This window comes from Panulirus ornatus, chromosome 49 (genome assembly GCF_036320965.1).
Source record: "Panulirus ornatus isolate Po-2019 chromosome 49, ASM3632096v1, whole genome shotgun sequence".
Lineage (NCBI taxonomy): Eukaryota > Metazoa > Arthropoda > Malacostraca > Decapoda > Palinuridae > Panulirus > Panulirus ornatus.
In genome coordinates, this window is record NC_092272.1 from 5,578,680 (window position 1) to 5,590,200 (window position 11,521).

An 11,521-nucleotide genomic window follows, 5' to 3' on the forward strand; every position below is an offset into this window, starting at 1 on the left:
AAGCAGCAGCACCAGCAGCAACACAAGCACCAGCACCAGCAGCAACACAAGCAGCAGCACCAGCAGGAGCAGCAGCAACACAAGCAGCAGCACCAGCAGGAGCAGTAGCAACACAAGCACCAGCACTCGCAGGAGCAGCAGCAACACAAGCACCAGCACCAGCAGGAGCAGCAGCAACACAAGCAGCAGACAGACCCGCTGGACAGGAGAGGGTCCTAGCCAACTCTCTCTCCCATGAACCACATAACGGCTCACTGACCCTCCTCCTCCCTTGGGGCGCACCTGGCCAGGAATGGTGATGTCCGCTAGGGTCAAACGCCAGTCGCCTGAGCATACGCCAGCTGACCATCAGGAAACAAGGGGGTTAGAACTGTACTGCCCTGAATTATCCCAAGGATATGAGTAACACTGTGTTTCCGGAAGGCTCACTGTTTCTGTTTACTGTTTCCTGCTTCTGTTTACTCGTTCTGTTTGCTTCTGTTCTTATCTGTTTTCTGTCACACTTCTTATGTATAAATGGTATCAGTATTGTAGAAACTACATAAGGTATGATGTATATAGAAAAATTCATGTCAGAAGTATATCAATCAAAGATTGAAATAAGTTTCGATCAAGTGTAGATAGAATCATAGGCTGATAAGGAGAAAGAACAGATCATAATGTTGACATCTGGGAATGACATAAGTATGAGAAATGATGTGAAGGACAGAGATGTATAGATTATAATCACAACAGCGTTGTTGTGATGTAGACACTGTTGTAGATGGGAGCCCTCCTCGTCTTTCTCTTCTAAAACATGATGGAAACTGACATTGGAACGGAACTGATCGCTCCACGTAAACACTGTTACAACCCAAGTGGCGCGAACATCTATTTTCTAGTAATCTGAGACGAAGATAAACCTTGCTTGAAGCAGGAAAGTGGAGGAGAAGGATGACATGATTTGCCTAACCTAACCTAACTTCTGGTGTCCTGGGAGACGATGACCCAGTTCTCCTCTGACTCAAAATCCAGTGGAAGAGTCCAGTCAGCGTGGGCGAGGACGTGGAGCTGGGTGTGAACAGGGAAAGCTGGAGAGTGCGAGGTCAAGGGTCAAGTGGTGGTGGTCATCTGGGCGTGTCCTGGAACGTACTCGACCCACGGATTAGGAACTTGACGTGGGAGGCAGACAAGCAGGCGCAGAACAGGTTTTGATGGAAGGAAGTGCTGAGGAATGAAGAGCGTGAGTGAAATGGAAGAAAAATGCATTTCGATGGGAGTGGGGGGGAAGGGGAAGAACTTCTGCCATATTCAGTTATGATCAAGAAATCAAATCTCTCACCGTCAAATCTATCTCCCCCCCCCACACACAGTGACCCAGGACCTCAACATTCCCCAGGACATGACATGACAAACAAGAAAACATGAGTGTTTTCTAGCCTGGCCAATATGGTATGTGGTTCCTCATTTAGTTTAGTATGATTAGATAATCAGACATATGTTTCCTAACGATAAATCGTGAAGGCTTCTTGACCGAGAGATGGATGTTTTGAGTTTCTTTGTGGGATTCGACTTTTGTTGATATTGACTTCAAAACGAAACTCAAAAGCTTCTCAGGATAAAGCTTCACACAGTCGAAACCAGACGCTCCATCTCCCTTCCCTCTACTAAGGGAAGAAACATGACAGCCTCTGAAGCTTAACATATATCACTGCCTCGTATCTTCCAGTTAACAGTTGCACGTCTCTCTCACAACACTTCTATATTACCAAAACTCCAGATATAATGTTTCCGTGAGTTGGGTCCTCTGCTTCTACTGTTCCGAATACTGGTTCAATTCAGGTGTGAGTACCGGTTCAGTAGTGATCATGTTATTAATGGCAGGTTTTCTTGCCTCTCGAGCAATTGGTACCATGACCTGGGCCTCCTGACCAACTCTCTTTGGCACTGACGGAAGAAAGACGGGTTAGTGTGGCTCGAAACCTGTCTCCACCCCGTGGAGTTGGTGTTGGTTCCTGTCTATCTGTCTCTCTCACACACACACACACACACACACACACACACACACACACACACACACACACGTAGAGGCCCTGAGAAGGAGCTGGTTAGAGAGGACTTAAGCAAGGGAGATAGATACCTAGAACAGACTAAACCAATATGAACACGAGCAGTGTACACAGGAGAACAGACAGCTGCGCGACGGCAGAGGAAGTACAACAGATGTGGGGGGACTCACGACTGTGGGAATGTCCCCCCCCCCCTCCCGTACTGTAATGAGAGATGATTACCATTATGTAATTACGAGGTACACTGGCTGGCGGGGCAAGGAGGTGAGGAAGACTGGCAACAGGTTGCGTCCCCAAGAGGACTCGGTCTTGGGGGTGGGTGAGTGGGTTGGGTGGAGGGGAGACATTAATTACCAAACACTTGTCTTTTTCTTGGAAACTCCAGCATCTTGGGGTACAGTGAGTCAGGCTTTCTATCAAACTTGCTGGACGTCTTAGAGTCCAGAGCTGGCTGACTCCACGAACCCGTCTCATCACCTGGGGAGATATCTCTAACTCTAGCTGATGTGAGAGAGATTTGGAGAGATAATCTACGTGTAATGTGCAGTACGTGTCATTTCCTACCGGTACCCGATGGTGAGGGAGTGTTACACTCCCCGGGTCCCGTTTCGTGAGCATTCTTCACCATCATACAACACCTTGTCCCCTCTGGATGCTGTCCAGTTCAGTGGATTCCATTCATCCACTGCTCTTCTACAGAAGCATTTCTTTACATCTTTTTAAGTTTCTTCCTAAATCTCCTGTCGCGTTCTCTGGTTGTCCTATCCATAAATACGACTTAGATATACGTACTATGGTCACAATGGCATGCCATACTAATCTTCAATTCCCTATGAAAAGGTTTATCAACCCCTACGTACGTGTGAGGGATCGCAGACCTACTTCTACTGCAAGAGAGAGAGAGAGAGAGACAGAGAGAGAGAGAGAGAGAGAGAGAGAGAGAGAGAGAGAGAGAGAGAGAGAGAGAGATCCTTATCCATCTTGAACGTAGGTAAAAAAAGCGACGCTTTTTCTTAACCCTTAAAAACTCCAGCGCCATAAACGGGTCGTGGTCTCCATGTCCAACCGATGACGCGGTTGATTGTCTATTGTCTGGACTCGTGGAGTTCATAGCTCGTTTCTTTTCTTAAATTGTGATCCTCTTTTGTTTACACGGTCACCATACTGGGGAAAAGAACTGGAAACGTTTTGGTGACTGGTTGTCTTATGTCTGGACTTGTAGGGGTTTGGAGACCATTCTCCTTGATGGTGATGCTCTTTTGTTTCTACGGTCAACATCCTGGGATTAATAGATGTTTTGTTGATGTTTCCGCTACCAGATAACCTGACCAGCCCAGAGGTTACGTACGTGTAACGATGTTAGACTATGTCTTTCTAGAGTCAAGGTTTAGTGTGTTCTAGAGCCAAGGTTTAGAGGTTCCTAAGGCCAAGGTCTACAGGACCCTAAGGGTCTAGATATAAAGGCTCCAAAGGTCAGGGCCTCAGGGCTCCCTAAGGCCAAGGAAGGCGATATTTCTGATATCTATCATTTTGAAGAAGGAGAGGAGAGATAGATAGATGAGAGAGAGAGAGAGAGAGAGAGAGAGAGAGAGAGAGAGAGAGAGAGAGAGAGAGAGAGAGAGAGAGAGACGACATGGTATTCTAAAAGAAAATAATACGAATTAGAAAGTCGGAGGTCCCAGAACATGCTGAAAGGATTCTCATGCACGACATAGAATTCAAAGCCATGAATGTAAATCTGAGAAGTTATGTCCGGGTAGACAGCTGTAGGAATGTATTGTTGTCATCAAAACCTGGCAATATAAAACTAAGAATTTAGAGCAGAAATATACAAAGGCAGAGGGACTGGTCTTTGGGGATTTGGTGCTGGGATCTTGGCTTAAGAATGAGATGAGTAGAATTTATTGATGACATCACAGTGGTAGGAGCAGATTTGTAGAACCCGTACCTAAACCTTGCTGACCACTACACCACGGATGCATGTTTGTGTAATTACCTATTTGTACTCTACGACCGGGAAGGAGTTTTACACTCGTGGGGCCCCATCTCTTAAGAACTCAGATGAACTTTTTAGATTCATGTATGCTATCTGCACACACACACACACACACACACACACACGCGTGTGTGTGTGTGTGTGTGTGTGTGTGTGTGTGTGTGTGTGTGTGTGTGTGTGTGTGTGTGTGTGTGTGTGTGTGTGTGTGTGTGTGTGTGTGTGTACCCATCTACCGATGTATTCTCTACCATCCTTTGTCTTAACCTTCCTTTCTTGCTCTCTATTTCACATTCTCTCTGTCCTTAAACATTCAATCAACCGTCAAGGGACAGCGGGCCCCTCTGTGTGTGAAGGGGAAGGGGAGCTGAATCAGTTTTAAAGCGACGTAAATACATTTAACGCCCTGAAGCCCCCAGTAGACCAAAACTCTTCCCATGATCGTCTGTTTTATTACTGATTTACAGATTCATTATCATATGACTATAAAATAAAGTAACTACTGTGAAAATAAGTTATCCTTCTACTTTTACTGTGAATGGCTTTCATACAGTCTATGGACACTTTTAGAATATGAAGTTCGGCCTTAAAACCCATTGCCTAGCAGGTGATTTATTTGTATATCTTTCTCTCTCTCAGCGCTCATTATAGTCAGTGATATATTGAGAAGCACAGATAAGGATATAGATACAAAGACACGGCCATAGACAGATAAGGACACAGCGAGGAAGGTACGAGTTAAGGGGATATAGAAACAGATCCCACATAACGCTTCTCTCACACCTTGGAAATGACAGGTTTTTGTTATATTGTCGCTGTTATCATCTGCAGGACATCCGGGCTCCTGCCACAACGCTCACAACGATAATGAGGACGTGAGAAAATTTACTAATCATGTGCAAGATCACTGGATTTTGGGACACACACACACACACTTCCGTCGTGTAGTGGTTAGTGTTTCTTCCCATGATTCATGAAGAGGGTTCGAACTCTGGGCGTAACAAACGAGTTGTTTATCCTTCCCTCGGGGCTGCTTGACTTAGAATGGGGAGTGTGTGTGTGTGTGTGTGTGTGTGCATACACTAGCAGTAAAGACATGGTACATACACGTATACAAGGTTAAGATATGAGGCAAGATGGTTGTAAAACTTTCTCCTCGTAACACACAATTAGTAATCACACACAGAGTAAAATCCCTAATTACCTACAACGATGTAGTCAAGACATGTGTTTTTTCTCTTCCAATAGAGTGAAACACGGTTCTCCTTTGCTGTATAATAAGTATATCAGAGACGACTGGATCCCACACGTCTGTATAGAAATCCTCGACGAATGTGTCATGCTCTTTATGGAACGTATATCACATTATCAAATCTTCTTATCATTTGTATTTACCATCTCAAGAATAATGTATGAAAAATGACTGGTGGAAGATGAGTTCTAAGGCAATGTACAGAGAGCTGGTCACTGTGGGTAGCGCGAGAAGGAAGCAAGTGAGGAACGAGGGTAAAAATAGACTGCCACTCATAAGAGACTGAGTCTGATGGCAGGGGGAGACAACCTGCTCATGAGTGTTCATGACCTGTCGTTGTGCCATGGTTGAGTAACATTACCCAGATAATGGCTGAGTAATGAGGACTTGCCTTTATAATGTTATTTTTCACTGTAATTCATTCATCCATAGGAATGATGTTAGGATGGGTTCATCAGTTATAATGACGAGTTAAGTGGTTGAGGCTGACACTACCCCCACCACTACTACCCTCCCCCTGCCACTACCCCTGCCACTACCACCACCACATACCACAAGACACCTCAGGCTACGTCTGGCCTTTTAATATGCTCTGGGTAAACCAGTAACATGTGTGTGGCAGAGAACCCCAACCTTCAAACCTAGTTTAACATATGCTGCAAGAGCTAGTAACTAGTAGTACCAGGTTCTACTGATACCTGTTTCATTTAATCTATCATTATGATCGCTTTGGATAGATTGAAATCTCTTGCAGAGAGACACTTGAAAAACGTAAACATCCATCTGGTGAATATCCTTCATAAAGATCGTCTCGTTAGGAACCAACCAACCAACATTTTCCCCCAACTACTTCCTGGGTTCGCCATGTCTTTTCGTTGTATCTGTAGGCCTGCAAGACGGGTAATTACGGGAGGTGTATGGCGATAAGGACTTAGACTGAGGGGGTAAGTTGTTCATGTGAGAGAGAGAGAGAGAGAGAGAGAGAGAGAGAGAGAGAGAGAGAGAGAGAGAGAGAGAGAGAGAGAGCTAAATCAGGGTGATGGCCAGAGCGTCTGCCTTTCACTTAACACAGACCCCAGCGTCGCTGCCCAGGTTTTGACTCCGGTCCTTCTTATGTGGTTTATTTGCCCTAAATTTTGAACTTGGACCGGTTCTCGCCTTCAAAAGCGGCCTTAGCTTAACCTAGACCTAAATATAGGTGATATGTTGGCCATGGAGATAGGCTGAATCTGCGTTTTCCAAGTACTCTAAGAATGGGTTGGAGAGAGAAGTGGTCAAAGGGAGGATACGTTGTAGAGCTCAATGGTTTTACACAGTTGAATCCTTTCTCTTTTTTATGCTCAATCGATTGCAACATTCCTCACATGTTCTCTGAAAGCGAGTCCATGGTATGTTTCTGTATGTATATATATATATATATATATATATATATATATATATATATATATATATATATATATATGTATATATATGTATATATATATATATATATATATATATATATATATATATATATATATATATATATATATATATATATATATATATTACATGTTACTATATTTCTATATGTTTATAAGCTAATGTATTTAATTGCTCATGTACTGACGTATCTTCTACGTGTTGTAGAAGGCGTCTGAGAGGGACGAGTTTGGTGGCTGGAAATCCTCTCCTATTGCATCACTTTTCAATAGAAGGAACAGAGGAAGAAGCCACGTTGGTGCTTTCTCCTCTTAAGGCACGGTCATCTGCTCCTGACGCTACCTCTCCCACGTGGGAAATAGAAAACACGTATCAAAATTTGAGTCAGGCATATGTACATGTACAGAGCATGAATAATCAAGAGATGTGTAGATGGTATGGTGGGTGAGGAAGGGGGGAGTAGATTCCCAGCTGACACTCACTGGTGCCGACGTGTACAGCTTGCATAAGGACAAGGAACCTCTTGAACTTCTGTCCTCCTCCTCCTCCTCCTCCTCCTCCTCCTCCTCTTCCTCCTCTTCTTCCTCCTTTTCTTGTTCTTCTTCCTTTTATTCTTCTTTTATCCTTGTATCTCTTGCCTTTACGTCTGGCTATCTTGCCTAGGTTGGTAAGCCTCCATGTAGGGGTTTTGTTTTCTCAACTCCTTCTCTTGGGAAACCCTGGACCGATCCTTTGGCTGGTGAGAGAGAGAGAGAGAGAGAGAGAGAGAGAGAGAGAGAAAGGAAACACTCAAAAGACCTCTTAAGCCACCGATCGTCAGATAATGTCGTCCCAGTTACATCCACGGAAGGGAATATACGTCTCTGATCTGACCCGGGGTCCCATACATTGTTGCATGCTGACCCCTTTACTGCCTTACCGTTTACCCAGCCTCCTCCTCCTCCTCCTGGCGTGCCACCAGACGGCCAGATATGGGTCGTGGTTCCCCAGGTCGTCTTCACCCGTGGCCAAGGAAGATGACCCGGGTCAGGGGGAACGTGGAATGCAACAACGCTCGTATGAATCCCAATATAAACAGTTTCGGAAATTTGCATATCCACAGTGAGAACAAGCAGGCGGCGCTACCGGACTCCTCCTGCTCGTGCAGTCCTAAGGCTGATCCCTGAGGCACACCACTTCTTACCTCCAACAATCCTGAGGTCTGACAAGGAGTCTATTCTCTCTCCAAGAACAACAAGACCATATGACTGAACATTTCTAGGTGATCTTCCTCACATGACTCCTTCGAGTGTTCTCCGAAAACCGAGACAAATGCCATCGGCGGCTTCACAGTTATCATATATGTCGAATGTGCCGTAAACCCGAGCATGTACATCTGCCAGACACGGACGCGAGCGACGCGAACCATGCTGTGGGTAGCGTTGATCAAGTAGCGGACGTCCAGATGATGTATAATCTGCCCTCGAACGATGATTTCCATAAATTTACCAACGCTGGACGTCACTGGCAACTGATCTGTTTTAAAGAGTAAACCAAGGGTTGAATTATCTCATTTCTTGATTCATATATTTCGACTCTTTTTTTCTTTTCAGGCTCTGCTTTTGATTAACCCGTTTCATTCCATTTGATGAAGACGTTCCATCCATCATACTTCTTTTCTGTTATAAATGGGACTGTGACCTGGAAAGGGGAGATTTGCCTTCAGTGATAAAAAAAAAAAAAACGAAAAAGAAAAATAGGATTCAAAATCTTTTCCACTGCTTCATTATCTTGAACCACGAGTCATCGTTGTCTCAGAGGAATGAACCACTCGACCAGGGGATGACTCTCATGCTTTTAACACTGACATAAAACTTTGGAACGTTAAGATGTCGAAAAGAGTTTCTGGACCCCTTATAATCGTGGCGAACACGTCTCTCTAACTCACCATAAAAACGAGTTAGAATATATAAAGGGATGATTTCGTATAGAGGCAATATGAAAATCGACGAGTGTTAAAGCAGAGATGATAACTGAGGAATAGCTGGTCATGAATGTAAATGATGTAAATGAAATGATGTACCGTTCGTAAAAGCCATGCGACCACCATGCACAGGTAAAACCTGGCCTACTTGTTAGCCATGACAGGTGGCACGTGTGGCTTGGACGCCACCAGCTCACCTCTACATAGACATACCAACACTTGTGCCTAACTGACTGGCCGACACAATCCACTAGAAGACAGTTAGTCTCAGATAAAACTTAGAATCAACCTAGAACTACTTACTTTTAAGTTGATTTAGGTTCAGAATACTTGACAGAGATATGATTAGAGTGGCTGAACTCTATAGCGACACACTGACATATTGTTTATCACTGACACCTTAAGGAGATATTGTGAAGAGACGTATTAGGTCTTCCTTCTAACAATGTCGAACTAACTTCTAACAATGTAAGATAAACAGTGAACATAAACAGTGAATAAAGAGGCGATGTATATTCTTATTCATATCCATTCTTCACTGACTCGTCTTTTGTTCAAGATATTATGTAGTCTGGGATTTATTATAACACGCAACAAAATAGATCAGCCAAGTAAATAGATCTGTCATCATATCTTGAGTATAAGGGTTCGAACCCTTGCTGGGTACATTGGACTGGTCATTAAGATGTCATGATGCATTTAAGATACTGTGACTTGTTAACTCTTCACCTCTTCAGGTACACAACACAGTATCAGTAATGATGATGATAATAATAATAATGGTAATGATAATAATGATAATAATAATAATAATAATAATAATAATAATAATAATAATAACGCGGGAGACAGCGACAAAGCAAAATAGAATAGATAAGAATAAATAAAATGATAATAATAATAATAATAACAATAATAATAATAATAATAATAATAATAATAATGATAATGATAATAATCTAGAGATATCTTACTGAGATGGCTGAAAAGTCTGACAAAAATGACGTTATTCATCGCATGTTTAGTTCTACAACGACATATGACAAGTTTAGTCATTATGCTCAGGATGTTTACGTGTCATGTTCCAATTTCATTCCCTATAATGGGTGGTTAGGTCGTTGAATGATAGGATTTTAGTTCATTAGGTATAGAATTAATGGGTTATACGTATGTTATGGGTTACGTCATCATAATGGGTTATACGTATGTTATGGGTTACGTCATCATATGATCAGTGATGAAATGATCCAGCTGACGTAACATATCATCATTATAAGGGGACGTGGTCATTATCATGCAGGGATGTCATTATAATGCCCCCACTATGTGGATCAGTGAGCGAGCTGTGTGCTGACCGTGAAATGATCATGGCGGCTTCGAGGGTAACGACAGTGTTTGACCAAGAGGAAATTTAAGGCCAGAGATTTACTATGTCATTTTATGTCATTTTATCTCTTTCATTTTATCAAGTTTACAATCTTTTTCTGACGATGAATTTCCCACTGGCAGACGTTGGCGAATGAGGAGGAGACCTGGTGCATTGATCATAGCTGCCTCCAGCCTCGGGGCGGGAAGGCCCCTAGCCATAGCCTCTCTCTCTCTCTCTCTCTCTCTCTCTCTCTCTCTCTCTCTCTCTCGTGGCTAAGGCTGGTGGTGGTCGGGAAGGGGGAAGGTGGAGGGAAGGAGTTGGGGGTTGTGAGGCTTCCACTACTTATACCATCTCCACCACCATCCCCTAACAACACAACCCTCTCCAACACCATATCCACCACCACCACCGCTGCCCCACCATTAACCAGGTTGCCCACGTCATCCACGACACTGACCACCAACCACCACCCACCTTCCTCCTCCCTTCCTCCCATTCCCCTTCCCCATCGTATAAAACTTTCTCAATCTGTGGCACGTCCCCCTTCCCCTTTGCTTGCTGTATCACCCATTACAGCACTTTCGCAATGCTTCGAAAGCGACCGAAATGATGAACGGAACAGAGTCAGCGAGACCTGAAACACTCGAAGCAAAGGTCCCTCTGAACACACACACACACACGCACACACATGCACATGCACATGGAGGTATAGACACACACACGAAGGCACACACAACCACATCCTCCATCGTGAATGACCTAACTGTTCTCAGTCTGGCGGTGACCCCGATATAAACAGGTTTCGGGAGCGACGCTGGAGTTTCTCTCATGTGAATTCTGAGTCGAACTCTTCTCTAGGTCAAGTATAAAACCTGCGTGCAGGCCCGGCAAGCCTCAGTTACCTGAAGGAGCGGGTGTAGGAGAGGTGCGTATGGCCAAGGTGTTCTGTACTGGATATTGGCCAATGGCCTCCTGGAATATCATCGCTTCAGCTTTGCTGGATGTGGAAGTGTGTTGGTCTTCGTGCACGCGGTAGGGTATGATCCAGTGGCCGAGCGGATCATATCCAACACACCAATACGTTGTCTTGTGTACATATGTGTGGATATTGTGTGAGGGACCAGTTATCCACCTCGTACGGTGCATTGTTGCTGAATATCGTCTGGTGTCTGGGGGTGGTGGTATCCACACCTGGATGATGCTAAATAGTTGTTGTAAATAATGGAACAAAATCCACCAGATATCAGTATACTGTAACGGGGTTGTATGAGTCATTACTTTTATATTTATCGAACTAAACAAAATCTTGTACAATTCTTCGGCGCTGACTGAAAATGGGAGGCTAAATTTAGAAGCTGTAAAATGTATGGGCGCTACAGATCCAAAGACATACATGCAAGTTCAGGGGCTTACGACTCTCACAAGGTCAAGTTCCCAGATGTAGGAAGAGGTCAAGTTAAAAGACACAAAGTGT

At 44.0% G+C, this 11,521-nt stretch overlaps 1 protein-coding gene, 1 long non-coding RNA gene and 1 pseudogene across 3 annotated transcripts in view; 2 read left to right on the top strand and 1 right to left on the bottom strand.

Moving 5' to 3' along the window:
• Positions 1–11,521, bottom strand: part of LOC139764364 (uncharacterized) — a 116,584-nt gene that overhangs the window by 51,210 nt on the left and 53,853 nt on the right. The window lies entirely within an intron of this gene.
• Positions 2,851–6,323, top strand: LOC139764247 (uncharacterized; annotated as a pseudogene).
• LOC139764360 (uncharacterized) overlaps positions 10,833–11,521 on the top strand; it is a 10,837-nt gene continuing 10,148 nt past the window's right edge. For both annotated transcript variants that reach the window (XR_011716349.1, XM_071690892.1), the window contains exon 1: positions 10,833–10,972. The gene's annotated coding sequence lies outside the window, so the exon portion shown is untranslated. The remainder of the gene's footprint in view (positions 10,973–11,521) is intronic.